Source organism: Stegostoma tigrinum, chromosome 5 (genome assembly GCF_030684315.1).
Source record: "Stegostoma tigrinum isolate sSteTig4 chromosome 5, sSteTig4.hap1, whole genome shotgun sequence".
NCBI classification, from domain to species: domain Eukaryota; kingdom Metazoa; phylum Chordata; class Chondrichthyes; order Orectolobiformes; family Stegostomatidae; genus Stegostoma; species Stegostoma tigrinum.
The window spans coordinates 106,368,615-106,383,972 of NC_081358.1; the positions used below are offsets into that span (position 1 = coordinate 106,368,615).

Genomic DNA, 15,358 nt, shown 5'->3' on the forward strand with positions numbered 1-15,358 from the left:
CTGCCACGTGATCTGCAATAATATTGATAAATTCCTAAAATTACATATTTTAATGCATAGGATTTTTGAATTTGTGCAACTTCCGAATAAAAATAGATTTTATTTTTCTCTCCAATCTATTTTCTCTCTTGAAGAGTTAATCTCCCACATCACTGTTTTTGTTTGAGATGATAATCTACAAACAGGCTCCGCCAGGGTAGCTCAGGGATAGACATCTTTACAGCTTGTTCTAGATATGGTCAAAACAGCTAAATTCTCACGGTCAGGTGCAATGTCTGCCTTCGACATCAGGGTAGCATTTGACCAAGTTGGGGCACAAGGAGACGTAACAAGACAAAGAAGAAAGAATAATACAGCAGCAGGCCTTTCAACCCAGCAAGACTGTGCCAACACGCAATGCCTATGTAAACTAAAAGATTTTGCTTCTAGTTGGTCCACCTACCTCTACTACCAACCTATTCATATATCTCCATATTATATATATTATATGTAGTTTCTGAAGAAGGGTCCAGACCCGAAACATCAGTTTTCCTGCTCTTCTGATGCTGTTTGGCCTGCTACGTTCATCCAACTCTACACCTTGTTATCTCTTAGTCATATATCTGTCAAGATGCCTCTTAAATGCTGCAACTGTATCTGCTGTCACCACCTCCTCTGGCAGCCTATTCCAGGCAATTACCAATACCTGTGCAAAAGACTTCCCTCTCTCATCTCCTATAGACACACCATTGTTTACCTTAAAACTATGTTCCTGAGTAATTGACTTTTGTACTCAGGGAAAAGTCTCTGGCTATCCATCCTATCCTTTCATAAATTTGTAAATTTAGAGTCAGTAAGAATTGTGGTAAACCCTTCCTTGTTGGATTCTACCTCACACAAGGAATATTGTTGTAGTTGTTGAAAGTCAATCATCACAGCTAGAGGGCATCACTGCAGAGGATTCTCAGGGTGGTATTCTAGGCCCAGCCATCTTCAGCAGATCATCAATGACTTTCTCTCCATCATAAAGTCAGAAGTATGGATGTTTGTTGATAATTACTTTGTGCCATTTGCAATTCTTCTGATTATGCAGCAGTCAAACAAAATACAATAAATCCTGGACCTGATTCAGGCCTGGTCTCATGAGAAACAAGAAACATTCGAATCTCAAACACAGTATCTCCAACTTGACAGAATTTAACAGATCCCCTTTAATTTTCAATTACCATTGCACCTCTGACAATCTATGTACATAGCAGGGGCTACCATTGACCAGAAACTGAACTAGAATAGCTGTATTATCTATACATCTGTATTATCTATACAAGAACTATCCTCCAAAAGTCTCTATTTAAATTGCAGAAATATGAATTTAAATATATAGTCTGGCTCCTGAGTAACAGACCTCATATTTATCTCACACATCTACAACTCAATACCCACACCGACCTCAGCCTCCTTATCCTTTCCTTTGTTATGCAAATTTTACTTGCCACTTGTAAGCCCAAGCCAAATATTGTCCAGATCTTGTGGTATTTGAACATGGACATCTTCAGTATTTGAGGAATTACGAATAGGGCTGAACATTGTGCAATCATTACTGAACTCTTACTTCTGAATTGTGTGAACTGTTACAGAAGTGAGCAGCACGGTGGCTCAGTGGTCAGCACTGTTGCCTCAGGGGCCAGGGACTTGGGCTCATCTCCAACCTCAGACAACTATCTGTAAGACTTTACACATTATCCCCGTGCCTGTGTGGGTTTCCTCCTACAGTCTAACGATGGGCAAGTTAGGTGAATTGGCCATGCTAAATTGCCTGTTGGTGCCCAGGGATGTGCAGTCTAGGTGGATGAGCCATGGAAAATGCAGGGTTAAAGGGATGGAGTGGGTCTGGGTGGGATACACTTTGGAGTGTCAGTGTGGACTCAGTGGGCCAAATAGCTTGTTTCCACACTGCAGTGATTCTATGATTCTGACCTTATGATGGAGGGAATGTTATTGATGAAGGAGTTGAAGATGGCCAAATCTTTGAAAAGGCTCTGGGAAACTCCTTGGAAGATGTCCCGGAGCTGAGATGCTGACCTCCAAGAACCACAGCCATCTTCCTGTATGCCAGCTATAACTTAAACTAGTGGAGAATGTGCCCTTGATACCCATTGATTCCAGATTTGCTAAGGCCATTTGGTGCCACACACTGTTGAATAGAGCCTTGTTGTCACCCATTTTATTAGCTACGTCCTTTAGGACACAACCAGCTCAATCAGTACTGCTGCTGCCAAGACACTCTTGGTGATAGACATTAAAATCCCCCACTTAGAGTACATTTTGTGCTGTTGTCACTTTCAGTGTGTCCTCTCAGTGTTGTTCAACATGAAAGATATTGTTTCATCAGCTGAAGGAGGACTGGACGTCCTAATCAGCACGAGGTTTCTTTGCCCATTTTTTTTACCAGATGAGATAAGACTTCATGGGATCCACAGTCAATGTTGAAGACTTCCAAGGCAACTCCCTCCTTACTGTATACCACTGGGCCACCACCTCGGCTGAGTCTGTCCTGCTGTTGGAACAGGGCATATCCAGGGATGGAGATGCTGCTTCCTGAGACATTGCAATTTACTATCATGTGAGTATGACGATGCCAGGCTGCTGTTTGATTGATGTGCGTTACGGCTCTCCCAATTTTGGCATTCGCACCCGAGTGTTAGTAATGAGGACGTTGCAGGGTTATCAAGGCTGAGTTTGTCATCGTTGTTTTCAGTCCCTAAGGTTGATGCCAGGTGGTCTGCTGTTTTCATTCATCTTTTGTGTTCTAGAGCCAATGCAACTGTACGGCTTGCTAGACCACTTCAGGGAGCAACTGAAATTCAACCACATTGTGGTAGGTCTGGATTCCCATGTTGGCCAGACCAGATAATTACAGCAATTCCCTTCACTGAAGAATACTAGTAAACCCAATGGGTATTTTACAAACAATCGACAATGGTTTCATGGTCATCAATAGATTCTCAATTTCACTTTTTTAAAAAAAGTGAATTCAAATTCCAACCTTTGCCATATTGGGATGACAACCTGAGTTCCCAGAAAATTATCTGAGATTCTGTTTTAATTGGCTACAGATAATATCACTGGGTCATTGCCTTCCCCAGGGTTAAATCTGGTGTATGATGGAATACTCCCCACTTGGGTGGAAAAGTTGCACAGAACATACAACATAGAATATTACAGCACAGTATAGGCCCTTCGGCCCTCAATGTTGCGCCAATGGAGTTTAATCCAGACAAATGTGAGGCGATGCATTTTAGGAGATTAAGTACAGGTGGGAAGTATGCAATAAATGGCAGACCTTTAGCAGCATCAATATGTAGAGAAATCTAGGCATGCAGTTCCACAGTTCCCTGAAGGTGGTCAAGAAGGCAAATGGCATGCTTGCCTATATCGATCAGGGCATAGAGTATAAAAATTGGCAAGTTATATTGCAGCTGAATAGAAATTTATTTTGGCCACATTTGGAATATTGTATACAGTTCCGGTCACCACACATGAACAGGAGAATGTGGGGGCTTTGCAGAGGGTACAGATACAATTTACCAGGATGTTGTTTGGTTTGGAGGATATTAACTGTGAGGTGAGATTGGACAGACTAGGTTTGTTTTCACTTGAAAATCGAAGGATTGGGGGGTGGGGGGTGGCGGTGATGGTGACCTGATGAACCTTTATAAAATTACAAGAGGCATGGACAGAATGGATAATTGAAGTCTTTTTTTCCAGGGCAGAAAAGTCAATTACAATGAGACATGGATTTAAGGTAAATGTTTTTAGGCTTAAAAGAGGTGTGAGAGGTAAGTGCCTAGAATGTGCTGCCAGAGAAGGTAGTAGAGGCAGATACACTAGCAATACTTAAGCGGCATCTTGACAGAAATATAAAAAGGCAGGGACTAGAGTGATATGGACAGCATGGAAGCAAGAGGCTTTTAGATTAGAAAGGTATCATGTGTTGGCACAGTTTTGGTGAACTCACAGGCCTGTTCCTGTGTAGTACTGTTCTTTGTTCTTCGTAAGAAGAGAAAGAGTGCAATGTAAACTGTGGAGAGAACTCAGACAGAATGCAATGTGATATGACAGCCTAACTGAGTGTGTAAGGAGATTACTAATGGAGTATCATAAGACCATAAGACCATAAGACACAGGAGTGGAAGTAAGGCCATTCGGCCCATCAAGTCCACTCCGCCATTTAAATCATGGCTGATGGGCCTTTCAACACCACTTCCCTGCACTGTCCCCGTAGCCCTTGATTCCTTTAGAGATCAAGAATTTGTCGATCTGTGCCTTGAAGGCATCCAACATCCCGGCCTCCACTGCACTCTGTGGCAATGAATTCCACAAGCCCACCAGCCTCTGGCTGAAGAAATGTCGTCTCATTTCAGTTTTAAATTTACCTCCTCTAATTTTAATGAGGAAAAGTGTGAAGTTAATTGATTTGAAGATAAGAATAGCAAAGCAGAATGTTTTTTAAAGATCTGAAACTTGTAAATATTCATGTTCAGGGAAACTTCAGTGTGCTGGTTATACAGATGTAAAATATTTACATGCATGTACAGCAAGCAATTAGAAAAGGAAGTGCATGTCACTGTTTTATTGCTCGGGACTTGGGTTTCAGGAATAAAGAAGCCTTTAAGGGAATTTAAGACAAGGAAACAGTTGCAGGATAGGGTGAAAATCATTTAGAAAGGTGATGAAGAAAAATTACATCACGCAAAGGGTTGGGAAACAAGGGAATTCTCTTCACAAATGATCCTAGATGTTCCATCATTGATTACATTTACCGAGGGAATATTACATGTTGAACCTTTCAGGGGATCTGGGGGCAAGTGGACCAGGTTGGAAACTGCTGGTGAACCCAAAATAAGCCAAGATCCTACTGAATGGTGGAGCAGGCTTGTGAGGCCATTTGGATAATTCCGGCTCCTATTTCTTGTGTTTTAAGAAATCATAGAAAGCAGCTCAAAATTTGCATAATGACCTGAACTTTTGAGTTAGAAATTGATATTTAATGCAGATAAGTATAACAGAAGAGAGAAAAAAATCATAAAAAATGTAACCAGGGAATTGGAAGAATGATAGTATATCCTACATGGGAAAGTGAGAAACGAGGTAAAACATGGATACAGGATAACTGAGCAAATTAGATCCAAAACTGGCTTCGTGACAAGAGACAAAATTTGTGGTAGAAGGCTATTTATGTGAACAGAGCTCAGTGTGCAGCGGCACACTACAGGGATCAGTCCTGTGTCCCTTACTCTTTGTGATATTTATTGATGTGATAAGTAAGTTTGCAGATGTTACAAAGATGGTTGGCCATGTTGTTGACAGTGAGGAAATGGTGTTAGGATGCAGAAGGATACAAAGGATTGGTCAAATGGGTAGTTCAATGGCAGATGGAATTTGACCCTGATAAATGTGGGGTGATACACTTTGGAAGGACAAGTAAGACAAGGGTGTACTCAGTGAATAGCAAGACACTGGGAAACTTAGAAAAACAGAGGAATCTTGGGGTGCTCGGTCACAGATTCCTGAAGATATCAGGACAGGTTAATAGGCTGGTTAAGAAGGTGTATGGGATGCCTACTTTATCAGTTGTGGCATTGTTTATAAGAGCAGGCCGGTCACGTTGGAGCCATACAGAACTGTAGTTAGGCTACAGCCAGGATACTGAGTGCAGTTATGTTCATCATACAACAGGAAGGATTTAGATGCACTGGACGGGGCACAAAGGGGATTCACCAGGATGTTGCCAAAAATGGAGCATTTTAGCTATGAGGAGATTCTGGATAAGCTCAGGTTGTTCGCTTTGGAGCTGAGAAGGCTATGGGTACTGGATAGAGGTGTATAATATTGAGGGGCATGGACAGGGTGAATAGAAAACAGTTGTTCTCCTTAGATGAATGGATAATAATGAAGGGACATAATTTTAAAGTGAAAGGAAGGAGACTTAAAGGGGATGGGAGGAAAACCTTCTTCATTCAGAGTGTTGGGCAGTCTGGAATGTATTGTCTGAGAGGGTAGATGAGTTGGGAAGCCTCACAACCTTTAAAACGTACTTGGATGAGCACTTGAAGTGCCATAACATTCAAGGTTCTTGGCCTACTGTGGGAAAGCGAGACTCGTGCAGGTGGTAATATATTTTTGGCTGCACAGACGCAAGGCCTCTTCTGTATTGTATGGTTCTATGATCTCAAGAGGACTTGAGTAGCGTAGTCTTGCTTCAGTTGTATAACAGCTTGGTTAGTCCACACCTTGAGTACTGTGTATGGTCTTGGTCCTCTTATCTCAAAAAGGTATTATTGCCAAAGAGTAACTGCAGTGAATGTTCACCAGAATTGTCCTCAGGATGTTGGAACTGTCCTCTGGGCAAACTGGGTCTGAATTCTATACAGTTTCAAGGAATAAGAGGTGTTCCCAATGAAACTTAAAAAATACTTAAAGGAATAGACAGGATAAGTGAAAGTAAGATATCTTCCCTATGTTTGATCACTATGATTGTATTAAATCGTGGGAAAGTTGATGGGCTGAATGGCCTACTTCTGTTCCTATGTTCTTATGATTAACGTTAAATAGTTTGAGCTAAGGTTGAAGGACATCTGCTCAACCTAATATTTCAGATGTCCAACAAATGTAAGGTAGGAATTAACAAATCTAATTGAATATTGTGCTATAAAATATAAGCCAGTAAAATATCAGTCCAATGAGATTGTGGCTACAAAGAACACTGCTCTGAACTAGGCGAGAACTGCAGTCAAGTTTTATTCACCAGAAACTAAGATAAATATTTAACAAATGGATTTTCAGGTAAAGCCATGAGGTTCATCACTTATATAAAAGATAGATTAAGAAAAGCTAAAGAAGCCTGGTCAACGAAATCTGGAAGGAAAAGCCTGGGAGATGATGTTCTGAAGCAATGAAAGATTTGGAAAATGCAAATCTAGAGTACTGCTATAACCTAAATTTTTAAAATAGGATAAGGGGTAACAGGAATAGGAAACATAGGATACAAGTATCACACTGGGAATTTCTTCCTCGTGTAAGAGCAACTGACACATAGAATAAACTTTACACTCAGTGTAAAGGTAGAAAAACCATTTGAGAAATAAATGCACGTTGCAATGTGGGGAATGACAGTCTGGAAGAATAAACGGGATAAGATGAATTGCTTTGCTCATCTGTAATTGTTTTCTTAGAATCATTAAGGACCTGAATGGTATTGATTTGTCCTGAAAGAAAATAATTTATTTTAACAGTAGCAAATAGAAAATGTTGGAACCTAAATTCCTGGACAGACGCAGCAGAAAAGATCGTGCACGCAACATCTAAAATTATCTTTCCTCTTTGTGGCCTGTCATTCATCAGTTTAACATTTTTGTCCCAAATCCAGCTTTTGCAAAGTTCCAGACACCAGAATTATTGAAATTGAACTCAGTTGAATTATTCATAAAATATGAATTGGACTTCTACAGAGTGAGAAAGTTTAATTCATCTGAATAAAATAAAGCTAAGAAAATATCAGGTTAATTTACCTCAACTGCAAAAAAATTAACAGAACTCACAGCAGTATCCATGATTTATGTTAAAATATAGCAGCAAAGGTTCCTATCCTTAGTTCGTATTCTGATTGGACAGCAGGAATTTTTATAATTATCAGAAGAAAGCAGTTTTGTGTCAGTGAACAACCTGTTAATACAGTTAAACAGTTCCACATCAAGCAAACAATTTGATGACTAGATCATAAGAAACACAGGAATATGCCCCTCTGGAGGGTATGTATTCGTGGAATTAACTTGAGAGTTTTGTGACTTTAATCTCTTAGAATGGAACAGTGGATTCTGTTTCTATGAACAAACCTGCTTGTTAGATTATGCTTTCTATGTATCAGAGTCAAGTGAGGATGAAAGTACTTGGCAGTGAAGATGAACATCCATTGTTTGTCCTGTTCTTCTGAGAAAAGTGTCACTGGATCTTTTACATCAGCAAAAAGAATAGCTTGTCACGTCACCTGAAAGTAGCACTTCATCAACATTACACTGAAATATCAAAACAATGTATGTGTTCCAATTCTGTGAGCAGGATTCGGTCACATGATTTTCAGACTCTGAAAAACCAGGGCTACCACCGAGTCAAGACCAACCATCTTGTACAAATGCTGCACGATTTCACTTGTAAGCAGTCTAGCTGTAATTGCAAGATTTTGCCAGCTTTGTTCTGAATTTCCACACAGAATGAAACTATTTCTTACTATCTGCTTTAATGAACCTATTTACTATTTCACAAACAGCTTTTGGGTTTCAGGCACGGGCCTTTTATTGTCACTTTAGCACCAAATCCAAGGGGATTGCTAATTACACAGAACAAGCAACACTAAATACATTTCTACTTGGTTAATGTGGCTTCGAAAATAAAAGTAGATGCTAAACCTACTCAATAACCATAACAGAAAGCAGACAGATACACTGATTATATGCTGCAGCAAGGATTTTTTAAAAAATCCCCTTAATTAGACGTTAACATGCCAATGTTATTTCCCAGAAAGGAGTAGGCTAAAGGTCAATTTAACCAATTTTTATTGCTTCATAAAGAGCAGATAAGATTCTTCAGAGATATCAGCTTAATCTGATTCCAACCTCACAGTCCAGTTGAGGGGGAGTGTTGCAAATTTGCTCATTTATGCTATGCTGAGATTGTGACCATGTACATCTGAAAATAATTTCATGGAAACTCTCAGCTAAAAAATGATTACAGTAATATTGGGGTCATAGAATCATATACTAATTTACGGCTAAGAAGAGGCTTTCCAACCCATCAGGCCCATGCTAGCTCTCTATGGAGTGGTCCAGGAAGTGCTATTGCCTTGTTCTATCCCTGTTTTCCTGCAGGCTTATTATTTTCAAGTGCTCATCTGGTCTACTTCTGAAATTATTTATTGTCCTTGCGTCATCCGGGTCATTACCATTTGCCACATAAAAATAAAATTCATTCTCACATTCCTCTTGTCTCATCAGCTAAAAGGAATACTTTTTCTTTGGTTACTTTATTCATGCTTGTCATCATTTAGTATACCTCTGTCAAATTCTAGCCTCATGAATCTCACCTTGAAATGAATATCCTCCATCCTGAGAACTTTTCTGATAAATCTCCTGTGCACCCTCTCAATAACCCTGAAATTCAACCTTCTTAAAGAACGAGAATTAACATTTTGGCTATGGCTTAACCAGTGTTTCATAAATGTTCAGCATAACTTCCCTGCTTTTGTGATCAATGTCTCTATTTATGAAGCCCAAGAAACCACATGCTTTTCTACAATGCACTCAATATTAAATAAAAACTGAAATTGCTGGAGAAACTCAGTAGATCCAGCAGCATCGGCGGACAGAGAAACAGAGTTAACATGCCTAATCCAGAGAACCTTAAGGGGTCTTAAGGAATTTCTATTTTTGTTTCAGATTTCCTGCATCCGCAATTGTTTGTTTTATTCTTGTGGTCTCAACGTGTCCTGGGATCTGAGCGTTGCTCACCAGGTGAGTGTTTGTTGCCTATCACTAACTGCCCTGTTGTAGATGATGGTGTGCAACCTTCTGAAACAGTTGCAATCTCAGTTTAGGTATCCCACAGTTGCTGTGAGGAAGGACATCTCAGGATTTTTATGGAGTGACAGCAAAGGATTGGTGGTATAGTTCCAAGTCAGACTGGTGTCAAGACCACTGGGGTATTGCCCTCGAAATCAAAGTCCAATATTCCCAGAGTCATCACAAATGTGAAAAAATTTTATGCAACTGTCCAAAGTCTCCCAAATTTCCTCACGGATAAACTTAGGTTAAAATGAAATGCTCATCAGGTTTCTGCATTTAGCATGAAAATAACTGATTATTATGAACAAATTGTCTTGAATCAATGGCAAAAAAAGATTAAAAATTGCTACTTTATAAACACATACCTTAAATTTTGCCTCTTCTGAAATCCCCACTTCACAAATAGACAGAGACACACCACAGAGTGTTAAGGGTGGGAAAAAAATATCAGGGCACACAGTTCACCAACTCCAGTCCAGACCACAGGATTCAGTAAGAGGTGGTGAATGTTTGAAACTCTCTTACACAAACAGCTAGATCAATTCTTAACTTTAAATTTGAGATTGAAATACTTTTTTTTATCCAGAAGCATCAGGGGATACAGGAAAAAGTCAGGAATATGCAGTTGGGTTCAGCTCAGTTATAATCTCAACGGAGATTACTGGGTTAAAAAAATGACCTTAAAAAAAGCCCACACATGTTCAAATTTTCAAGACATTCATGCAATTTGATTTCATTATTTCATATTTTACTCAATTTTAACTTATTTTCTAAGGGAGTATTTAACTGTGGACTGATCCCACTGCTGTTGACAAAAGTTCAGTTCTTGTCCTATGAATGCAATCCTAGGTATTGGGGGCAGAAATATTAGTATACCATGGGAGCAAGGCCTGATTCCCATGATTTGAAAATGCAGTCACCTAATTTTGTTCAGGTTTGATGAAAGAAATAGTCAGTTTGATTGAAAACCAGTTCTTCTTCTTGAGTTGCCTTAAGGCAAGTCTGACCCACAGCATTATGATGGCTGGCACAGGTCCCCAATTCAGTTTGGCGGTCCAACCAAATCTGGTCCACACTAGCCACCCAGTCCCTAAACAGAGCAAGTTCCTGTGGCACCAGGCACATTTTAAAAACATACACATTATAGTCTTGATCTATGGATAGTGGAGGTCCTTCCCATTCCATGGCTGATCAAAAATCACTGTGCTTCCTATTCACAATTGCCAAATGCTAGAGTCCACTATCAAAGTTTTAATAGCCAAGCACTAAGAAAGCAACACTAGGATTGGACAGAGTCAGCACACATTTATACAAGTTAAATGATACTTGACAAATCTACTGGAATTACCCGAGATGTAACTAGTCAACTTGATAAGGGAAAGCCAGTGGATGTGGTTTATTTGGACTTCCAGAAGGCAGTCAAGGCCTCTCTTAAGAGATTAGCGTGTAAAATTAAAGTGCACAGGATTGGGCTGGTGTATGAAATGGTTGGCAGACTGGAAACAAAGAACAGCAATAAACAGGTCTTTGTTTCAAATGACAGGTAGTGACTAATGGGGTATCACAGTCATCAGTGCTTGGACCCCAGCTATTCACCATATAGTTTAATGATTTAGATGAAAGAATTAAATGTAATATCTCTAAGTTTCTAGGGGACTCAAAGCCAGCTGGAGGATGAGGTGTGGGGAGGAAGCAAAGATGCTTCATTGTGATTTGGACAAGTTGAGTGACTGAACCATTGCACGGCAGGTGAAGTACAAAATGGATAAATGTGAGGTTATCTACATTGAGAAAAAAAACACAGGGAGGCAGATTATTGTTGAACAGTGGTATTTTGGGAAAGAAAATGGTGCAAAAAACGTGGGTGTCCTTGTACACATGCCACTGACAGTAAGCATGCAGTTGCAGCAGGTGGTGAAGAAGGCAAATGGTATTTTGGCCTAAATAGCAAAAGGATTCAAGTACAGAAGAAAGGAAGGCTTGATGCAATTATACAGGGCCTTGGTGAGGCCATACCAAGAGAATTGTGTGCAGTGTTGGTCTCCTTATCTAAGGAAGGATATTTTGGCTATGGAGACAGTAGAACAAAAATTTAGCAGATTGATTCCTGGGATTATATGACTGACGCATGGTTCAGTTAGGACTATATTCTCTGGATTTGGAAGAATGCAGGAAGGTCCAGAGCCAGGGATCACAGTCTGACAATACGGCGTAGACCATTAGGACTGAGATGAGGAGAAATTTCTGCACCCAGAGAGTTCCAAGCCTGAGATTCTCTGCCACAGAAAGTGATTGAAGCCACAACGTTGAATGTTTTCAAGAAAGAGTTAGATGTGTTTTTCAGAGCGAAAGGGATCAAAGGGGAAAGTGGGAAAAAAATACTGAGTTGGATAATCAGCCATGAACTCAGTGAATTGGCAAAATATGCTTGAAAGGCTGGGTGGTCTACTCCTGGTCCTATCTTCTATGTTTCTGTAACTTCACCATCAGTGCAAGGGTCTGGTATTTAGGTGGTGCATTAGGAAGCCACAAGATGAAGGGGCAGCCTGCTGATGCAAGACCTGGCAGATTATTAGGGCATTCGATAGCTGCTTTGGTAATAGATATGTTGTCCCGATGCACAAGGGGATGCTCTTTCCTGGCTTGAGGGCATACAATCTGTGAAAGAGTGCAGTGCCATGTCCTGTCTCTGACAATAAGAACTTGGGTGCCTCGAATGGGAAACAGTCTACAACGGCAGGTATCAAAACTATGAAGACAAACACACACACACACACACACACACAGAGGCCAGCTTTAAAACTGTTACCACCGTGATTCAGTTACATTAGCTGTAAGGGGAACTCTTGCTGCTCTGATGCAATCTACAGGAAGCAACATCACAAAGGATCGTGGAGTTGGAAGTAAATCAAGGACTAGACATGCACAAAACGAATGTTTGCCCTCAAAGTCTTTTGCTTATGGATCCCATTTAATATCCAATATAATGCTGCCGAACACATGCAACATTACTACCCTGAAAAAAAAACTCAATACAGCATCAGATGGGACATGATGGTGAATGCTCTTTTTAAAAATAATAGTTGAGCAAACACCACGGGTAATTATTTAAATGGCACATGCTGCTAATTATGCCTTTTCACTGAGCTTTAAAACAATGATTTAAATTTGGCACTCTCCCAACTTGTAATTCACCCTCGTTGGAGGATTAAAGTCAAACATAGGTTACTACATTGGTTTCAATTTAGATTCTTACCTGCAATAAAATCTCTTTCTCTGAAAAACTTCTTCCACGATCAGTTCTGATGATTACGAGGGGAGAAAGAAAAGATCATTTGTAAAACTAAGCAATGAACGGAAAAGCACCCCAGAACTTCGCAACCAGGATTTTAAAGTGACATTTTTTCGCCCAACAGGGTCCAAGAATCCAACTTCATCCAAAGGGAAAGCGCATTTGAATGAATTGAGTGTCATCCACTGAACAATGAAATCCTGATACCCGCAAAAATTAAAACGAAGTTCACAGGCAACAACTTGTGAAAACAAAACGTGCGTTGTTCACTATTTCTTTCTCTGTCAGTAAATTGCCCATCTCTTGATCATCTTCACTCTCTCGACTTTGGAGCAGAGGACGCTGTATAAAGTTTCAGCGGCAGTGCATGTCAGCCTATCCAATTATAGCAAACTTTGAGGTATTTTGGTCCTTGTGTATCTAAAATCATCTCATAGCAAGTCAATTAAAACACAGAGCCTGGTTGCTCTCCTTCACTGGCACTTATGGTTTGCTTGTTTGCTTCATCCCTAACCAGGACTTTCTAAGTTTAATATAACTTTAAAGATCTATCAGTCATCTGATGGGGAACAGATTAAATATACATGCATTTCAGAGCTGATGTTACCGAAAATGATAATCTCGCCTCAACATGTCTGTGCAGAGAAACTGCGCCACCTTGTGTTCTAATATTAAATTAACGAAATGAGTGAAAGCTGAAGTGATAAAAGTTTAGTTAATAATCGTGAAGCTCGTTGAATTTACAGCAATAAATGAAAGCACAAAATAAAATGCAAGCAAAAACAGCACCATTTTTATTCCATCTTTCGAATTGTAATGTAATGACGTTTGAAAAGCATGATGAATTCGAGAGAGAGAAATTGTTTGCTCAATCGTTAGTATTTCAATTTTGAATCACAAAGTGCTGAGATCAAGCCACAGTCCAGCTCTTTACGTTATAGTCTAGTTTGCTTGAGAGAAGTGATACATTTTCAAATGTACCAGCCATTGTAGCAGATAGTGATTTTTTGCTGAAAATTAAAAAAAGTTACAATGACACTGCATTAAGAACAGCGCAGTGTGCTTCTGGCAAAAATTCATTTGTTTTCACAAGTAAAATGATATATGAGCAGACCAAAAAAACTCTCCATTTGGCTTTCATGCCATCTGTCTGAGCCAATCTTGTAAGAGCATTAAAATGTGTTCAAAACTAAATTGCCATTTGTTGGTAAATTACTGTCATACAGAGTGTATGCACTGCTTTGATGTGTGTATGTGTATGGGGGAGTGGTGGTAATGTTAAGTAATCTGATATTCCATACCTACATCTCTTGTAATATTAGGTCAATGAGAGCTTCAAAGATTTTGAGTGTCTTGATCATGTCAGGTATTTTTGGTGCAGTTGCATGTTCTGCCAAGGTCTGCTTTTTTTTTTACCCCATGTATAATTTGGACTGTCCTTCAGTCCATTTAAATCAGCACAGCTTTTTAATCACAGAATCCCCTGCAAGTTTTTCTCCTTCTGAAATATCCATTGGTGGAATTTATGGTTTGAACCAGTCTTTGGTGCTCAATTAAGCCATTTCCATGAAAAAACATGATCCCTTGGGTGGACACATGTCCTATCTGAAAATTAAAACAGCAGAACCGGCGACATCTGTTGTGAGAGAAACAGAGTTAACATTTTGCATTCAATCACTACTCTTTGGAACATGGCTGATGCTCTGCATTTGTCTTTCAGATGATTAGAGAGCTGCTGATCTTCTCCAGCACATTTTATTTTTATTTCCAGCATTTTGCACTGGATTCCAGAAAATCCAAGTCATTTCAGCACATTCCAACACACGGACCATACCATTTATCAAACTATTGTGTATGGCAAGGAACCATAATCCACAAAGGGTCAATGGCATCTCTCTCTATTAGAGAGAGAGACAATCAATTATGTGCAGCATGTGGAAAACTGCTCCATAAGTATGGGGCAAAGTGAAGATGCACATCTCCAGAAATACGTACAGAGAACCTTGAAAGTTATGAAGTTGGAAAAAGAAAGGAAAGAAGATTTTTTCTCACATTATTTATTTATTAGAGTCATAGATCATAAAGCTGCACAGCATGGAAGCTGCACACCTTTTGGTCCAACTTGTCCATGCCGACCAGATATCCTAAATTAATCTAGTCCCATTTGCCCCCATTTGGCCCATGTCCCTCTAAACCCTTCCTATTCATATACCCATCTAAATGTATTTTAAATGTTGTAATTATACCAGCCTCCACCACTTCCTCTGGTAGCCCATTCCATGCATACACCACCCTCTGAATGAAAAAGTTGTTACATAGGTCCCTTTTAAATCTCTCCCCTCTGAGCTTAGACCTATGCCCTCTAGTTTTGGACTCTCCCACACTGGGAAAAAGACCTTGACTATAGACCTTATCCATGCCCCTCATAATTTTATTAACCTCTATAAGGTCAACCCTCAGCCTCTGATGT

General features: G+C 39.8%; 1 protein-coding gene across 1 annotated transcript in view; it reads right to left on the reverse strand.

The window, feature by feature from the left end:
* The window catches only part of col22a1 (collagen, type XXII, alpha 1), a 291,389-nt gene extending 277,998 nt beyond the window's left edge, over window positions 1-13,391 (reverse strand). Inside the window, exon 1 of the mRNA XM_048529285.2 lies at window positions 12,853-13,391. The gene's annotated coding sequence lies outside the window, so the exon portion shown is untranslated. The remainder of the gene's footprint in view (window positions 1-12,852) is intronic.
* Window positions 13,392-15,358: the final 1,967 nt, after the last annotated feature.